Source organism: Xenopus laevis, chromosome 7L (assembly GCF_017654675.1).
Source record: "Xenopus laevis strain J_2021 chromosome 7L, Xenopus_laevis_v10.1, whole genome shotgun sequence".
In the NCBI taxonomy this organism is placed as follows: Eukaryota; Metazoa; Chordata; class Amphibia; order Anura; family Pipidae; genus Xenopus; species Xenopus laevis.
In genome coordinates, this window is record NC_054383.1 from 27,832,670 (window position 1) to 27,850,917 (window position 18,248).

Sequence of the window (18,248 nt, forward strand, 5' to 3'; positions counted from 1 at the left end):
CAAAAAAGTAGTTGCGTGGGGAATTTTTTTTGACCACGACAATTTTTTTGGCCACAGCCCCTAATTAGATCATTTTACAAAATTTGCCAGGTTATGACAGTTTGAACATATTTCTTTGTTTTTTTCAGTTATTACAGTTTTGCTAACAAAGGTGACCAAGGATTCTGCCAACGCATGGCCGACATCTAGCAGCCATAAAAGTAAACACCTGCTCTATACAGGACTAGTGGTTAGCGAACATGTCAGAAAAATCACAAAATCGAGAAAAATTTAATTCATTTTTTAATGGGCGTTTTTACACGCGCAACAATTTTGCTTGCTCCAAATGCATTAAAGGCAATGGCCGTTTTTTCTTATGGTGATTGTTTTCCCCCTAATGCATTAAAGTCAATGGGCACTTTTTCTTATGGCAACTTTTGTCATAATGCATTAAAGTCAATGGGCATTTTTTCTTATGGTGACTTTTTTTGTTTCCGAATGCATTAAAGTCAATGGGCGTTTTTTCTCTGCAAATTTTTCTGCTGCTAATTTTTACCACAGTTTCGCGACAAAATTTGCACATGGTGAAATTCGGAATTTTGATGTGAATCCATGGCTGGCGAATAAATTGGTCATCACTATACAGGACTTCGCTTACACAGTGGAGCCCAACGTGCAAATAAGGCAGATAAGTCATATTTGGTGGATTAGCGCTTGTACAAGCGAAAGTGGCAATTGAAAGTGGATCGTGGCATGTAAAAGAGAACATAAGGGGACAATTTATCGAGCACTTATGGTTTCTGAACAGAAGATTAGTTGTTTTAGGCCAATAATGCATTAACACCACTTGCACTTGTCCATGTCCATTTCTCACAGATGTCAGGGGTATTTTTCCTTCCACTGCTTGGGACATGGGGTTTTCCAGATCATTACATAATTAAGCTTACTAAAGAAATAATTTAACCATTACTTAAACCTAAAATGCATTGTTTGCCTTCAATAAAGATTAATTATCTCTCAATTGGAATCAAGTACATGGTACTATTCGATTATTACAGAGCAAAGAGAAATGATTTTTAAAAATTCAGCCCTAGTCATAAAATGGAGTCTATGGGAGATTACGATTCCAAAATTTGGAGCTTTCAGGATAATGGCTTTCCAGATCACGGATCCCATACCTTTGGCCTGAGTGTGGCTACACAGAGCGAACTCCGCTCCATATAGCCTACCTCAGGACAAAGCTGCCACTGGCAGTGCAACCAGCGTTGCTGCAACTCCCTGGGCCCTGCCCTAACCACCCTGCAGCCCCCTGTCACAACTGCCTTCCCTCTCCCCCGGCACATACATGCACATGTCCTAATCTTGCGGCTGAAATCCGGACAACACCTGCGGGCCCACCGGGATTTTCCCCCAGGGTCCTGATGGCCCAGTCAGACTGAGTGCAGCTACAGGAATCAGAGTGGATATGCTTCTCTCAGTCTCATCTGCAGTTGGAAATAAGGATTTAATACAATATCTGTACCTTGTGGGCACTGTTGTGTGGGTCCAGTCCTGTCAATGCACAGAATGGAGCGGAAGGATGGGGGCATTAGGCATACTGCAATCTCGGGTGGTGGATTTACAAAGAAAAGGCTTTATGCAGAAAAAGTAAACTGACCACACTCATGCCCAAGCTTTACTCAATGAAGCTGGTGCATCCCACTTTCAATGGGGTTTGTTTATTCTGGTTCATCTTGGCGGTTCATGTCTTCCTCGTACTTGTCAAGTGCTAAATATTAACAGTAGGTTACTGATCACTAATTCAGATTACACTTGACAGCCCCTAAGGTGGTTCACAGGCATTGGCCCATGCCTTAACCACACATTCATAAAGCTGTATAACGATTTTATATCATGTGAAGTTGAGGGCAAGATTCTAATGTAAAAAGAGCTTTAGGGTCAGTGCACACGCTCAGATTTGGGAAGAATCCCCTCTTCTTCGGGGCAATTTATCTCCCCGAACTGCCTCCCGCCAGCTGGAATGTAAACCTCCAGCGGGATGGCACTCAGAGTGCTTTGTTTTCCGAAGTCGCTCGAAGTTTCCTCGAGAGGCAACTTCAGAAAACGAAGCGTTCCGAGTGCTATCCCGCCGGCGATTTACATTTAAGCCGGGCTGGCAGTTTGGGGAGATTAGTCGCCCCGAAGAAGATGAGCGACTAATCTGCCCGAATCTAAGAGTGCACCCTGACCCTTAAGCTTAAAGAAAAACAACACAACAGCAGGTCATTGCTCAACAGGATTTGGATCTATCCAGATATTGGTCAGGTAGGCCTTCTTCACAGCCTCATACATGGACTCTGGAGGAGCCAAAGCAGTGGCTTTTATTGCAAGTGTATGGCATTTATAAACAGTGTGATTGGTGATTGCAATGCATGGACCAATGGACTACAACTACAACCAAACTTTATAAAGATGCCATATAGTGTAGCACAACTTTTGCTAGTGAAGAATATTTTGCACAATTTAGGGGCAGATTTATCAAAATGTGAGATTAGAATTTGCCAAAAAAAAAAACTCAGTTTCTATTCATTCCTATGGGATTTTTAGAATCGTGTGCATCAATGGAGTTCACCATAAGGATGCACTGAATCCACTATTTTGGATTCGGCAGAACCCCTGAATACTTCATGAAAGATTCGGCTGAATACCGAACCCTTATTTGCATATTTTGCATTAGGGGTGGGAAGGTGAAAACATTATTTACTTCCTTGTTTTGTGACAAAATGTCACAAGATTTTCCTCCCCGTCCCTAATTTGCATATGCAAATTAGGATTTGGTTCGGCCGGCAGAAGGATTCAGTCGAATCTGAAGCCTGCTAACAAAGGCCGAATCCTGGATTCGGTGCATCCTTAGTTTACCATTTGGTCAAAATGCTTTTAAAAATTTCATAGAATTAAATAGAAAGTGAGTGAGTTTTTCTGTGGTGAGTTCTAATAAAACACTTTGATAACTATGCCCCTTAAAGTATGCCCCTAAATCTCGTCTTTTAGGATTACTCTTTACCACTCCCAGTTGCTTCAGTTTATGGTTACCCCGGTTATATGTCTCAATTGCCACTAAGCCATTCCTTTATTGTCAGATTACCACCAAGCAGTAAGGATAGAGCCAGATGGGGCAGAAATCAGCCTGCTGAAATCCACAGGCCGATTTCAGAACCTGACCTCTAGTAGAATCCTCTTCTCTATTCACATCCGGAAGACTCGTGTTGGCTCCGCGTACACACACTCGGATTGCAGAAATCCGTTGTGCCTGCAGAAGAGAAGGGAAGCAGCTGGGCAGAGGAGGACAGCCTGGAGATGCCTCCTTTTTTTTTTTTTTATTTGGGCTGACCTCAGCTTCAGCTACACTGTGTGTGCGAGTGCATGCAGGCTGATTGGATTCAAATCAATAGAACAGGGGTAGGGAGCAGCCTTCGTGTCCATAGGCAAAAGACTGACCGGGAATTATGGGAGGCTGGTGTCACTGGTCATTAGCAGGGGCGTAACAAGTGATTGCCACCCCCCCCCCCCAAAAAAAACTTTTGGAGAGCCCTGCATGCAAAGCTGCCCTGGGCCGCAACCCACCCCGTTTACAACCCCCCTCCCCTGCCGCTAACTTGCACAGGCATGAGCACATGAATTAGTAGAAGAAAAAGTGTCGTCGGGAGCAGGGCCGTATTTATATATAGGGGAGGCCTATTTTTTTGTTTTTAGGAAATCTGGTGACGGAGCTGAGGGGGTGAGGGGTAGGGCATACCTCCCAACTGCACCGTTTTTAGAGGGAAAGTCCCCGCATTTGTACTGGAAAGTCACGTTTTTCTCTGCACTGAACAGCCAGAAAAAGAAACAAAGTTTCTAACTTAATTAGCTGTTGGTAGAGAGCATAGAACAGCAACAGCTGCAGTTAAGAAGATACATTTGTAACAATTTCAAGATAAGCAAATAAGTAATTGTATCAATATAAGATAACAGGTCCCTTGGGAAAAGTTAGACTCACAGCTTAAAGGGCAATTCACCTTCATTAGCAAAACTGTAATAACTGGAGAAAAAAAAAAAACAGTAATATGTTCAAACTTTCATTTGACAAATTTGACAACTTGACAAATTTTGTAAAATGAACTTGGTAATTAGGGGGTGTGGCCACAAAAATGGGCAAGGTCAAAAAAATTGCAGCGATACAACTTCTTGTCCCTCTTTTTTTCTCCAAAAAGTTGGGAGGTATGGGGTCCGATGGAAGACTGCAGAAGGGACGTCACACGCAAGGGGCACTGACATCACTTCCGCTGAACGCGTCCGTGACATCAGCACGCACAGCGTAGGGGGCGTGTTTAGGTCCGATGCCTAGGGCGGCATCGGACCTAAACATAGCCCTGGTGGGGAGGGGGATTTGAATGCTATAGAAGAAACAGACCCCCTTATCCTCGCCCCCCCTGTTACAGCTGGGTCTTCTATAGTTATAGTAACATAGTAAGTTAGGTTGAAAAAAAAAAAAAAGACACACGTCCATCAAGTTCAACCATTTGACTATATTTGAATCTGCCTGCTTGTTGAACCAAAGGAAAGCAAAAAACCCCATTTGAAGCCAATGGCCAGTAGCATAAATATGCTGGTGGACAATACAATGAAACAGTACCTGCCTCCCCATGTTTAGTATGCTCACGGGGCAGATTTCTATACAAAAGGAATACAGGTATGGGACCCGTTATCAAGAATACTCAGGACCTGGGGTTTTCCAGATGATCCATATTTCTGTAATTTGGAACTTCATACCTTAAGTCTACTAGTAAATCATGTAAAAGTTAAATAAACCCAATAGGCTGGTTTTGCTTCCAATAAAGATTAATTATATCTTAGTTTTGAACAGGTACAAGCTACTGTTTTATTTTTACAGAGAAAAAGGAAATCATTTTTAAAAATCTGGATTATTTGATTAAAATCAAAGTCTATGGGAGACGGGCTTTCTGTAATTCTGAGCTTTCTGGATAACGGGTCCCATACCTTCACAAGAAAAATATAAACGAGTCTACAAGCTGGAACACATGACTCAAAATTAAAGAATTTTGAATGAAGAATCTTGTCTCCAAAAAAAATTAAATAAGCGACATCTTTCTTTTCTACTTCATCAAATCAAGCTAAGGCAGATTTATAGTAGGACATGAACTGGCTTCAATAATAATGCATATTAAAACATGACACATGGGTTCAATTGTTTACTCCACCGTAGCAGAAAGCAACCCCTATAGATATTCTGTAAGTCAAGTGCAAGCGGTGGTCCTCAGTACTCCTCCCTTTATCAATCTGATATGACCCGCTGCTGCATTTAGAATGAAGTCTGTTGTGCAGAACAATATTGCTTACCTAGTAAAAGAGTTTCTCAAATATGCTGAGATGATAATAGCTGTTGGAAGATATGCATGTTTATATTTATAGAGTGTATGAAAGCTTGTACACCCTTCACACTAACTAAAAAGATGAACAACCCCTTAAAGAGGAACTATCGTGAAAATGTAAATTTAATATAAGCTTCCTCATACTAAAGTAAGAAACTTTCTAAATACAACCAATTAAAAATTCTGCATTGTTTCTGAAATGATCAAGTTTATCTTCACTATTCCTATCACAGCATCGGTTTCTCTTCATGTTGGAATTGGGTGTCAGATGAATGATTCAATTTATTTTATAGGGGGGCTCCCTTTTCCAAGCAGTTCACTCAAATAACTGATTCCAGTACAAACAAAATCAAACAAAATAACTGCCTTTTGCACAAATTCTGCATGTAGAGAGACATGATGTCTGGTGATTTTTATAGAAAGCTCTAATACATCTTCTAGGCAAAAGGAGGCACCATATAAGATATCGTTTCATTCATCGGACACCCAACTCCTGAATGAATACAGAATGAAGAGAAACAGATGCTGAGAGAGCAATAGTAAAGATAAACTTTATTTCAGAAACTATAATCAGGCCCGGACTGGCAATCTGTGTGTTCTGGCAAATGCCAGAGGGGCTGCTGTAAGGTCCCATAGAAAGTCAGTATTTAGTGGGCTGGCTGGGGCTGTTTGGGCCTCTATGTGGGCTGATTGGGCCTCTGTGTACCGAAATACCAGGGCCTATTTTAATTCTCAGTCCAGACCTGACTATAATTGATTGTATTTAGAAAGTTTCTTATTTCGTATGCTGAAACGAATATAACATTTTAATTTTCGCAATAGTTCCCCTTCAACCGCCCTCGACATCACCGGTCCACCCCAATGCTTCTCATTAAAAAAAATAAATAAAATGTGGCAACCCTATATGAAACAGTTTCACGACTGACCTATGTTTGGCCACCTGAAGAGCCTGATTGCCACTACTGCACAACAGATTTTCCGTAGACTGTTAATGGCTGATCAGGAATTGTCCCATTTTAGGGCAAATTTGAAGGTTTGTCTCCACCCAAACTGGAAATCCTAGTGGCGCCATACTGCCTCTACATATACTTTCACTGTAACTATCATGACCCTATCGGTGCACTCAGAGGTGTCAGACAATTATTATGTCGAAATTTATCTGTGAGCATGCCATAGTCCTAAGAATGTACAGGCATGTACACTTAGTTAGCATAACGGTGCCATTCCCATCAATATGACATGTTAAGATGGCCATAGACGCAAAGATCTGATCGTACGAATCGAGGATTCGTACGATTTTCGGACCGTGTGTGGAGAGTCCCAACATTTTTCGTCCTGCGGAGATCGTCATTTGGCCGATCGGACAGGTTAAAAGATTTCTGTCGGCTGCGGGTAATATCTCTGCGTGTATTGCCGATCGTACGATTTTCAGAGGGAGACTGTCGCTAGCTTTGGTCGGACATAACTTTCGTACGATTGCTGTCAGGTGCAGAACATCGGCTGATCTTTTCTTTTGTACTTTATTTGAACGGAATGGTTAGTGGCAGGTTGGGAGATGGGAAAGTCCGATCGTACGATGATTCATATGATAAGATCTTTGGGTCTATGGCCAGCTTTACAGTAAGGAACAGGGAAGATATGCCCCTGAGGGATCCAGAGTAGGTCAGTGGGACAAGCTTTGGAGATATTAACGGAGATGTATGTTTTTAATAACTATTGCTACACCTATGGAATTAATAAATAGTGAGCACTTCACAAAGGTTATCTTTCAAAATAAAGTCTATAAATTGTAAATGAATGCATATAAACAACTGGGTTTGCAAGTGCCAATGCTCTATTTGCACACACACTGAATAAACCCCTTCCTGATGCAATCACAGCTCCCACGCTTATGTATATCCTCATTATCATTCCCGGAAGACTGGAACTGCATGTTTATTCCAAACACTGCACGCCCCTTTTAACAAAAGGTGGATAAACCTCTACAATATGGAATGGTCACATAGTAGTTAAGGTTGAAACCAGACAAGCTCATCAAGTTCAACCTTTATGCCCAAGTAAAACAGCTGCAATAGAAGTTCTAGAAGTCCCTAATCAATAAAAGAGTTCCATGTGCCCAAGGATATTGTGAGGGCTCGTACTTATGAGTATATCTGTGAGAAATTCGGTACTCAATATTCCCAGCCCACATCATCCCAAATGTGCGTCTGACACCTTATCAATGAACAGCCATCACTGATATAAAAGATCAAAGCTGGTGGACTTTCAGGTTACCCAAGCGATTAGATCTAATATTGTATTATCTTGCCAGCCAATGCATGCAGATCAACCTCACAGATTTGGTCAAAAGTGCAGATTCTGATTGGGTGATTGGCGACCACATCTACAAACCAATGAACATCACTGCCCATTCTGAGCATCCTAAATACTCACTGAAGCCCTAGATACAGTGCCCAACAGTCTGTTATAAAGGTGGCCATACACGTGCAGATAAAGCTGCCGATATCGGTTGTTTGGACCAATTTGACAGCTTATCTGCCCGTGTATGGGGGCTTCCGACGGGTCTTCCCGATCGATATCTGGCCACGATATCGATCGGGAAGGTTTGATTTTTAACTGACCGACCAGTCGGAGCTCCTTGGCGTATCGTAATTCGAATTACCACCGATATAGCCATGCCGTTAGTGGCATATCGGGGAAAGATCCGCTCGTTTGGCGATGTCGCCAAACGAGCAGATCTTTGAGTCTATGGCCAGCTTTAGTCGTGGAGGGTCTGGGATAAGAAGAAAAAGGGAAAAAAGGGTTGTGAGGCCCGATTATTAGAATAAAGTGGGACAGTACAACATTTATTGAACTAAGACTCAACATCCAATGACAGCTAAAGGTGGTGGGAGTCGTACTTGAACTATTGATTCCACTCCAGGTCTCCTACCTACAACAGTTGCTCTGCATAGCATTATTTGGATGACCCAATTTACCCCTCCACTGACATCTGACGCTGCTTTCCGCACCCAACCAAAGGCATGCTCACATATGCCATATTATGATCTTGAGATTGACCATAAATTATACACATCGCCTTCTAAAGCAGAATGCACAGATAAGTTTGTGAGTGAGCCCGACAAGCCCAGTACATGAACCTCCTAAACATATAATTATCCCATTAACTTTTCTGCACCAAGCAAAGGCATACAGAGAAAAATCTATATTCACAATAGGGCAGCAAACATAATAAATCACTAAACTTTTATTCTCAGAGGACTTCATTCACATGGCAACCCCTCTGTGTATCACGAACCAGCCTTGGGAAGTTACTTCATCCCTTTAAGACATTAAAGGAACAGCAACACCAAAAAATTAAAGTAATTAACATATAATATACGGTTAGCATGCACTGGGAAAAGCTGTGTGTTTGCTTCAGAAAGACTGATAGTTTATATAAACAAGCTGCTGTGTAGACATGGGGGCAGCCATTCAAGCCGGAGAAAAGGTACAGGATACATAGCACATAAAAGATAAGCTCTGCCCAATACAATGGCGTTTTATCCAGTATCTGCTATGTAACCTGTGCCGTTTCTCCTTTTTTCCACCAGCAGCTTGAATGGCTGCCCCCATGGCTAGACAGCAGCTTGTTTATATAAACTATAGTAGACTTTCTGAAGCTGTTCCTTTAAGCAAAAATGCAGATTGCAAGCAATATGTATATCTACTTTCAATAATGTTCACCAGACTCTGACATTCCTCTCAGACAAGTGAAACAGAATGTGTAGACAAGGCTCTACCAATGGCACACATGTGGGGTACGCTATAAAGCCTTAATAGGGGTGAACAAATTATATGCAACTATGGGGGGGAATAGGGGGAAAACAGTAAAAGGAATGCAAGCTATTTTGAAGAGCTATGACTTATTACCCTGGGCAAAGAGTCCTGCAGGCCTCCTGGTGGTGGGGGTGAACTACATATTTACTTCAGTCAGCTGGGAGCTGAATATATAGTTTATTATGAGGGAAGTAATGTCGGTTGGATATCCATTACCAAAGATGACTATTATGAATATAAAAAGCATGAAGGCGGTCAGTATGAATCAGTAGAGAATATTCTGCACCCCAGTTCTTTGCATTGTAAGGGGAAATAAGCCTCAGAGGCTAAAAAGCTGTCTTGCATAAGGAATTTACACGTGCATTCTATTTTAAAGGGGAATAAACAGGGAGTAAATGGTATAGTGTATGGATAAGGTTATGCGTGCATAAATCTTAAACATCATGAAGGTGCAAAGTGGGCAAGAATGACAAAGTGAGGTTCAGATTGTCAGGAGCCCAAGCTCGTTTGTTTTACCAAGCAGAGATTATGAATGCAGCAGAAAAGCAAGTGGAGGGGGATGGGGCGGCAAGGAAAGGGGGTGGGGGTCTCTATCATGGCTTCCTCTAAGCACTGTCTCATTAACTGCTTCATGCCTGGCCTACTGCTCATACATAGTAAGAGAAGATCCCATATTAAACAATGGGCTTGTATAAAAAGTGTACTCTCACTAAGAGGAATTCAACAGTGTAACACGGGTTCTCCTCACATATGGGGGTCCCTGTAATTCCAACAGAACAATTCAAAGCTACTGTATTACACACAAACCAACCTGGTGGAGGATGACAGATTTTCTTTCTGACCACCTACCACCCATAGCAGCCGGATATCCGTAATTCATACTGGCGGGTGCTGTGGCCATATTCAGAGCCAGAACCCTAAAATGAACTCAAGTGGTTAGCAAGAAGCCTGTAGCCAGGGGTTCACTGAACTGGCACAATATCTCAATAATCAATAGGAAGAACAATACAGGGAACCTTAACCTATAGAATGAGCTGGAAAAATGCTACGGTTTAGGGGCAATGGGTCACGCCAATTGCTCCAAATTCAACAGAAAATGAGAACAACCAACTGCAAAAATAAAGAGACGTTTGTATGCACAGTAGGTATTACCAAACTTGTATGTCAACAGCAAGTAGGAACGTTTACAGCATCACAGAGTATTATTCTTATTTAAAAAACCATTATTAATGCTTTAGGGCATCATAGCTACAACAGCTACAGCAAGTAAACAGCAAGATAGTGTGCCTTTTTTTGCACCTTAGATTACTATCGTATGATCACTGCAAAGGCTGATCATTAAATATGAATATAAAGCACCCCAAGGTTGCACCTCTCTGCCGCAAGGGATGCTGGAAGTTGTAGTTCATTCCAAATATACTTTGACACCATCCCACCCACACAAGCAGATCAATATACAATGATGTATAATAATATCATTTGAATGGACACAAGGTTACGTTTCATCTCTGTAAAGAAATTTACAAAGCAAGCTAAACAAAACAATACCCAATGATATAGACAGAAGGGCAACATTATATCCAACATCCCTGCACAATAAATAAACATTGCCAGTCTGTGTATCCAATTGGAATTACAAATAAAACTTTATAACACAAGGTGGAACTTGTGGCAGTTGAAATCCAGAGAATAAAGGCTAGACAGACAACCCAGGTGGCTAAGGACGGGAATACAGAACACAATTGGGTTTTTGTTTTCTTTAAAGTTGCCGGAACAGGAAATTTCAACCTGCTGCTGTTGAACTACAGCTCCCAGTATATCTCATTAGCAGAGAGTCCTGAGAGTTGGCGTTCAGGAATGGCAGGAAAATCCCTAAAAATAAATATTAATTACAAACGAACATAGAAGTTTGCCCCACAACGTGTGCAATACAGACAAGCACCCACACTCCTTATACACAGGCCTGGGACACAATGTGCTTAGGCCTCTGTAAGCAAAGTCAATAAAATACGGCAAGTTAATGGGATTGAATAGGCTCTCCGTATAAATAAATGCATGCAGTCACTTACCTGAAGAAATAATTCAGCAATAGGTACCCCCCAAAAAAAGGAAAAGGGGGGGGGAGAATGTAAAAAATTAAAGGAGTTAAAACATGACTGAGAAAATCCCCCAGAACATGAGAGAATATGGCAGGAAACAGCAGAAAAGCTGCAAGGACTTGGCTGCGGCCTAGTTGCTTATAATAATAATGGAGGCCTAAGGGAAACAGGAAGGCTGAGGTGGAGGAAGGACCTTTCTTTTTCTCTCTCTTTGTTTGCAAGGTTTTCTCTCTCTCTCTCTCAACAATGGCTGCTCCTGCAACCGCCAGCCTGTTCCTGGCTTGTGGGCCCTCTAATGGGTTGTAGCTGGAGTCTGAGTGCTGGAGCTTACACTGCTCTCACTCACTCCCACACACACCACCCCCCCTCCTTTCTGTGTCTCCCACAAAGAGGACCAGGAGGTGGCCTGTCCCTGCACCCTCCCCCCCCTCCTCCTCCTTTCTACTTGCTCTCTAGGGCTGCTCCTCTCTCTCATGAATACAGGAGAGGGGGAGGAGGAGGAGGAGGAAGAGGTTGGGAGGGACTCAGAGCAGTCATAGGCTGAGGGAACAACAAAAGAGAGAGGTTATCCCTCTGCTTCCTCATTGTGTACACAAAATGTAGTGGCCAGAAATTCTAATGATGATTTACAGTCTGAACTGACCAGAGTAGAGAAGGGATCAGATTTCAAGCAGCGTGTGAAGCCGATCAATAAAAATATATATATATTTGCTGGGCCTGAGGAAAAATAGGATTATTGGAACAAAAAAAGCAAAAGGGACTGTTGATATTCCTGCAGCACTTAAATTCCCCCTAATTGATGTTAAGGGTAGGGGCACACTGGGCAATTCGGGGAGATTTAGTTGCCTGGTGACTAATCACATCATCTTTGCGGCGACCAATCTCCCCGAACACCTTCCCTCACTCCTGCACTGGCTAAAATGAAAAAATCGCTGGCGCTAAAGCACACGCGGCAATTCATTTTCCGAAGTCGCCCGAAGTTTCCTTGTAAGGCAACTTTGAAGAACGAATTGCCGCGTGTGCTTAGTGCCTGCGATTTCTCATTTGTGCTTAGCGCCTGCGATTTTTCATTTTAGCCAGCGCAAGAGGCGTTCGGGGAGATTGGTCGCCGCAAATACGAGGCAATTAGTCGCCAGGCGACAAAATCTCCCTGAATTGCCCAGTTTGCCCCTACCCTAATGCTGTCTGCCACTGTCAAAATCTAGTGTAATACCTACATAAATCAAATAGGAATATAGAAAATAAAATGTCAACGCCTGTCAACCAAATATGGACACTTTTGTTCCAAAAACACGTTTTTTGTTTTTTACTAAATAATTTCATTTTAAAAACGTTTGTTGTTTTATAAAAAAAATACTAAATATAGTGTTAAAATCTAGGCTGCCATAAAGGATCGGTATATTAGAATGGATCTAGGTGTAATTGCAGAAATTTCACAAAGTGGCATTAAAACAAAGTTGGAGTGAAAATACTCATTTACATCAAAAACAACAAATTTACAACTTTAGAAATGACAGTTTCAGGGTTTTTTTTTTTTTTTTTCATTATTATTATTTTTTTCAAAAAGTTTGAACAAAGCTATTTTGACAGTTCAGTGAATTTGGGTGAATTTTGAGTTAAAGTGGCATTCAGGAACAACATTTTAACTCTAAGGGTGGTGGCACACGGGGAGATTAGACGCCAAACGACAAATCTTCGCTACTGAGGGCGACTAAATTCCCCCGGAATGCCTTTCTGGTATGGCAAACGTATCGCTTTGGTTTTCCGAAGTCGCCTCACAAGGAAACCCAAAATCAAAATCAATTAAGGGCTTTTGCGCATCTGACCTTTTTGGTCATTTTTCATGTGTTTCTTGTCCATAAAACTGCATTTTGCATTAAAAAACAACAATGGTACAGATCTAATGCTGGCGGGTACAACAAGGCAAAATAGAAAATAACATCAGTTAGATTATGCACTTCGGCAGGGCCGGATTTACTAAACAGGCAGCCCTAGTCCCACCCCTTTCATGCATGCGCATAAGCAAATTTCCTTTGTCGAAAATTATTCTTGCATTTGTATAGTCAAAATTTTGAACCACAGTAAGGGTCTTTTTCTGGGCAATAGCCTGCTACACTGTAAAATGCTGTCATGATGGCAATAATAATCTGCACCATAATACATGCTGAATGGTTAGTTTGAAATTAATTTAGACATATTGTACAGGTATGGAACTTGTTATCCAGAATGCTCGGGGCCTGGGGTTTTATGGATCTTCATGCCTTAAGTCTACTAGAAAATCATGTAAACATTAAATAAACCCAATAGGCTGGTTTTGCTTCCAATAAGGATTAATTACTGTATAATACACAAAAGACATGAATATCTTGTAAATTATAGCCTTATAAACGGTGAGTTCTGATGTCATCAGTTATAAACGGTGAGTTCTGATGTCATTTCTGTCACATGACTCACCGAAATTTGTGTATTATAATAAATAAATTACCCCCAGTTGCAAAATATGAGGATATTAGAAGTTACCTCGGAGTTCCATGACCTGTATAAAAACACTCGGCCTTCAGCCTCGTGTTTTTATATGGTCATGAAACTCCTCGGTAACTTATAATATCCTTATATTTTACAAAAGGGGGTACTTTATTCACTATATATCTTAGTTGGGATCAAGTACAAGGTACTGTTTTATTACTACACAGAAAAAGGAAATCATTTTTAAAATCTGGATTATTTGATTATAATGGAGTCTATGGGAGACAACTTTTCTCCAATTCGGAGCTTTCTGGATATCGGGTTTTCGGATAATCGATTCGACACCTGTACATGAAGGCAAAGCAGTCTTTAGCATACATTTATATTAACTGGCAATTTGCCATGTAGTATCTGGATATAACGTGTGTCCAATTCAGAAGCCTATTATTTCCAACGGGGCCCACGGTGAAGCACTGAACATACATTATACGCTGCATGTGTGGTCAGCACTTCACGCTGGTTCTATCAGTACAGGCCCAGTAGTGAAGAATTGTTCTATTAGTTCAGGTCACAGATCAAGTGATCAAAACATCTAGAGGTGAAGAGATATGCGGCAGCTCCTTTTCACTTGCTTAGCAGTTGATCCACCATGCACTGCCCGAAATGGCAGATTCAAATTTCAAACCTGCTCGACTGGTGAACAAAACAATATCCATAGTACAAAGATATCGGTCACGATCATGCACCAAATATTCACCCAAACCTCCGTACCCCTCGCTGAAGCCACAACCACCCTCCCACACCTTATTTTTAAATTGTTGCAGCCACGATCGGGCTGGGGTTTCTGGCACTAAGGGGGTTTGCATTGGCAGGGCCCACCAGGTTCTTAAGTTTTAAGACAGACACGAAATGCGTAAGGCTTGAGATGATTGTTGAAGATTTTTCCATTTTTAAATGGTCTGATCTGTGTGTGGTTTCCATCATGCTCCTTAACCTCAGGACCAGAATTCCATAGTGCGTGCCCCGAGGCTGCATGGTCCTGGTGCTGGGCGTTCACATGCGCGCACCCCTGACGCATGGTCCTAGCGCCAAACCTCTCCTCCACGTGCGGGTGAGCAGGCTGTGAAGCACCGGAGTGCTCCTAAGGATGCGACTGGGCAGCATGCCGCCCCTAAACTGTTGCTGTCCTAGGCCCAGGCCTTTTGAATTTATTCCCATCTGGTTCTTTCCCAGTGTCCTGCCTGCATAGTCTAACCGTAATCGTAAATGTTTTTGTATGATGTTCTGTGCTTGTATGTAGGTCTGCCAATCCCAATCACTTTGGAGATGGCACAGGTCCGAAAGAGTATGTATGGCTTCTGGTCCATCCTTCATTTGTTCAGCCCACAGGCAGATCGGAAATTGTACTCGATTGACATGGGGCAAGTCGAAAAATCGCTGAGCAGGTTGCTAGGGGAGGAAAAGAAGCCTCTCCTGGTAACTTTAAGAGCCAGATTTTTGTTTTTTAAACCATAAATCCGGCTTTCTGGTGCAAAGAGTGCTATTGCGTACAAAAAGTTAAGTTCTGGGGGGTGGCATTGCAGGAGCCGCCTCAAGTGCTGGAAACAGCTGCAATTGACCCCTGGCCAAATGCAGATTTTGTAGAGAAAGTGGGTTGATTTTAATCTAATCTTCTGATGCCTCTTTATAAGTGTGAGTATAAAGGTTTAACAAATACAAAAGTGATGGGGCACACCTCCCACCCACTTATCTACAGATCTGCTTGTTTAGGACAGTGACCCACTCATGTGGTTGACAAATTCACACCAATGATTCAGCAAAAGTGAATTTGCCAGTTCTATTCTCTTGTATGGGACACTTTTCCTTTACAGAATGTTATGATGAATTGTCTGTTCGCTCTTAATATCTGACGACTTCGCCTAAAGTCCAGTAAGAATGATAAAGTTAGAGTCAGTCCCTTTGTGGTCAACTTTAGGAAAAGAAAGAATCCTGCCGTAACATCTTTAGTAATCGTTATAGAACATGGGAAGTTTGATCTATGCACCAAAATAATCAATTGTAACCCAAAATATGCAAAATTGTGGGCGAAGACCTCTGCTCACAGCAACATGATGGACTTTGGGGGTTGGGGTTGATCACCTTTAAAATAACTTTTAGTATGATGTAGAGAGTGATATTCTGAGATAATCTGAAATTGTTTTTCATTTTTATTATCTGTGATTTTTGAGTTATTTGGCTTTTTATTCAGCAGCTCTCCAGTTCGCAAATTCAGCAACCATACATTGATTTGATTAAGAGATTTGAATATGATAGATATATGAATAGGAGAGAGCCTGAATAGAAAGCGTTGGCTTTTTTAGATAGGGTCAGTGACCCCCATTTGAAAGCTGGAAAGAGTCAGAAGTTATTAAATAATTCAAAAACTCTAAAAAAGAAAAAATTAAGACCAAATAAATAGTTGCATGCAAAAAGTTAAAGGGATTATGTGATTAATTTTTATGAAGTAGTTTTATTTCTATATTACACGGTTTACTAGTGATAGGCGAATTTATTCGCCAGGCGCAAATTTGCGGCGAAAAATTTGCGAAACGCCCACAAAAAAAATCGCTGGCATCAAAAACATTTTTTCCGAAAAACAGGCGCCGGCGTCAAAATTGGGCGCCGGCGTCAAAAACGAGACGCCGGCGCCGTTTCGCAAATTTTTCGTCATTTCGCGCAAATTCGCCCATCACTACTGTTTACACTGCAAATAATTAATTCTACAATATAAAATGTAATTCCTGAACCAGCAAGTGTATTTTTTTTTAGTTGTAATATTGGTGTGTAGGCAGCCATCTCAAGTCAATGAGCCAGCACTTTAGGATGGAACTGCTTTCTGGCAGGCTGTTGTTTCTCCTTCTCAATGTAACTGAATGTGTCACAGTGGGACCTGGATTTTACTATTGAGGCAGCTGTTATCTTGTGTTAGGGAGCTGCTATCTGGTTACCTTCCCATTGTTCTGTTGTTAGGCTGCTGGGGCGGGGGGTGATATCACTCCAACTTGCAGTACCGCAGTAAAGAGTGACTGCAGTTTATAAGAGCACAAGTCACATGACTGTCTAGCCCCATGTCAGATTTTAAAAAAAACAATAGTAAAAAAATCTGTTTGCGCTTTTGAGAAATGGATTTCAGTGCAGAATTCTGCTGGAGCAGCACTATTAACTGGTGCGTTTTGACATTTTTTTTTCCTCATGCCAGTATCCCTTTAACTTATAGGTGTACCATCCCTTTAAGGCACTGATGTGGTCCTCACACAACTCAATTTTTGAACCTGCCCAATTGAGATCTGGCCAAATATCTCCCAGATATTGATCATGAGGGCGCCCAAAACTGCCTGGGCCTATGTGACCTTGCCACAAATCCGGGTCTGTTAACATCCCAACTTGGACTAGCTGACATCTCTGCAATAGGAATTCATTATTTATGGTGTGCATGGAATCCAGGCTTTGGTTCAGAATTTGGCTGAATTGAATCCAAGCCTTTTTCAGCAGGATCCGAACCCTTAAAGTCATGTGACTTTTGCTCACACCTACAAGAACATTTTTAGAGTTTGGATTCTGTTTGGGATTTGGCTGAATGCTTTACAAAGGATTCACCTGAATACCAGTATAATGGATTTGGTGCATCCCTACAGGCAATGGAAGATAGGTTTGTAGCCAAAGAAGAAGGTTTTTTTTCTCTGCACCAACAATCACAAGATGGGTCTATCCAACAGGTTCCCAGAACTAGGGGTAAGCAGAAGAGGCACGTGCCTAGGGCACAACTTTGGGAGGACACTAAGCACATACCTCTTTCTGGCCCTTCTGTTACATCTGTGCATCTGGCTGTCAGAGCAAGGAAGTTATTGTGCACAATAGTCACACCCAGCACCTCGCAGTAGAACAGGGCCAGGGTGCCTGTCTCAGCAATAATGTTATTTGGCCCAGAACTGCTATGCGGATTTGTCACAGCCCCATATATTAGTCTGGCACTGATCAGATATTGATCAGGAGATAGCCGTTTTGGCCCTACACTCTGGCCAATAAACTTCTGGCTTGGTCTAGACTAGATCACGAAGGCTGAATGCTGCTAGTATCTCTGAGCAGATCACTTCTTGTGCTGTAGTTATAAACTTTCTATAACAAAAGCAATTATTAAAGCATTATGGGGCATTTTAGATTCCTTCACTGATGAGGAAAAAATAAAGAAATAAATGGGTGACATTTGTATTTCCATATTTTACAATGTTCAGATCATATTTGTCAGGACAATACTCAAAATGCTAGTTACTATCCATCACCACTAACAGACAACATCCTTGTCATGAATGGGGAGTGAAAATGTATTTGTATAAGTGTGAAAATCCATCCACAGACACTATTCCAAATGTTAAGGCTACAAATGTGAAATATTAAATTACTGTCGAACGCTCCCAACCCATGAATTAAACATACATCA

The 18,248-nt window shown here is 41.6% G+C and overlaps 1 protein-coding gene across 5 annotated transcripts in view; it reads right to left on the minus strand.

Moving 5' to 3' along the window:
• ldb1.L (LIM domain binding 1 L homeolog) overlaps window positions 1-18,248 on the minus strand; it is a 54,315-nt gene that overhangs the window by 18,873 nt on the left and 17,194 nt on the right. The window contains 1 exon segment of one of the 5 annotated variants that reach the window (NM_001087080.1): window positions 11,276-11,579. The exons of the other annotated variants lie outside the window; for them this stretch is intronic. The gene's annotated coding sequence lies outside the window, so the exon portion shown is untranslated. 5 annotated transcript variants of the gene reach the window in all.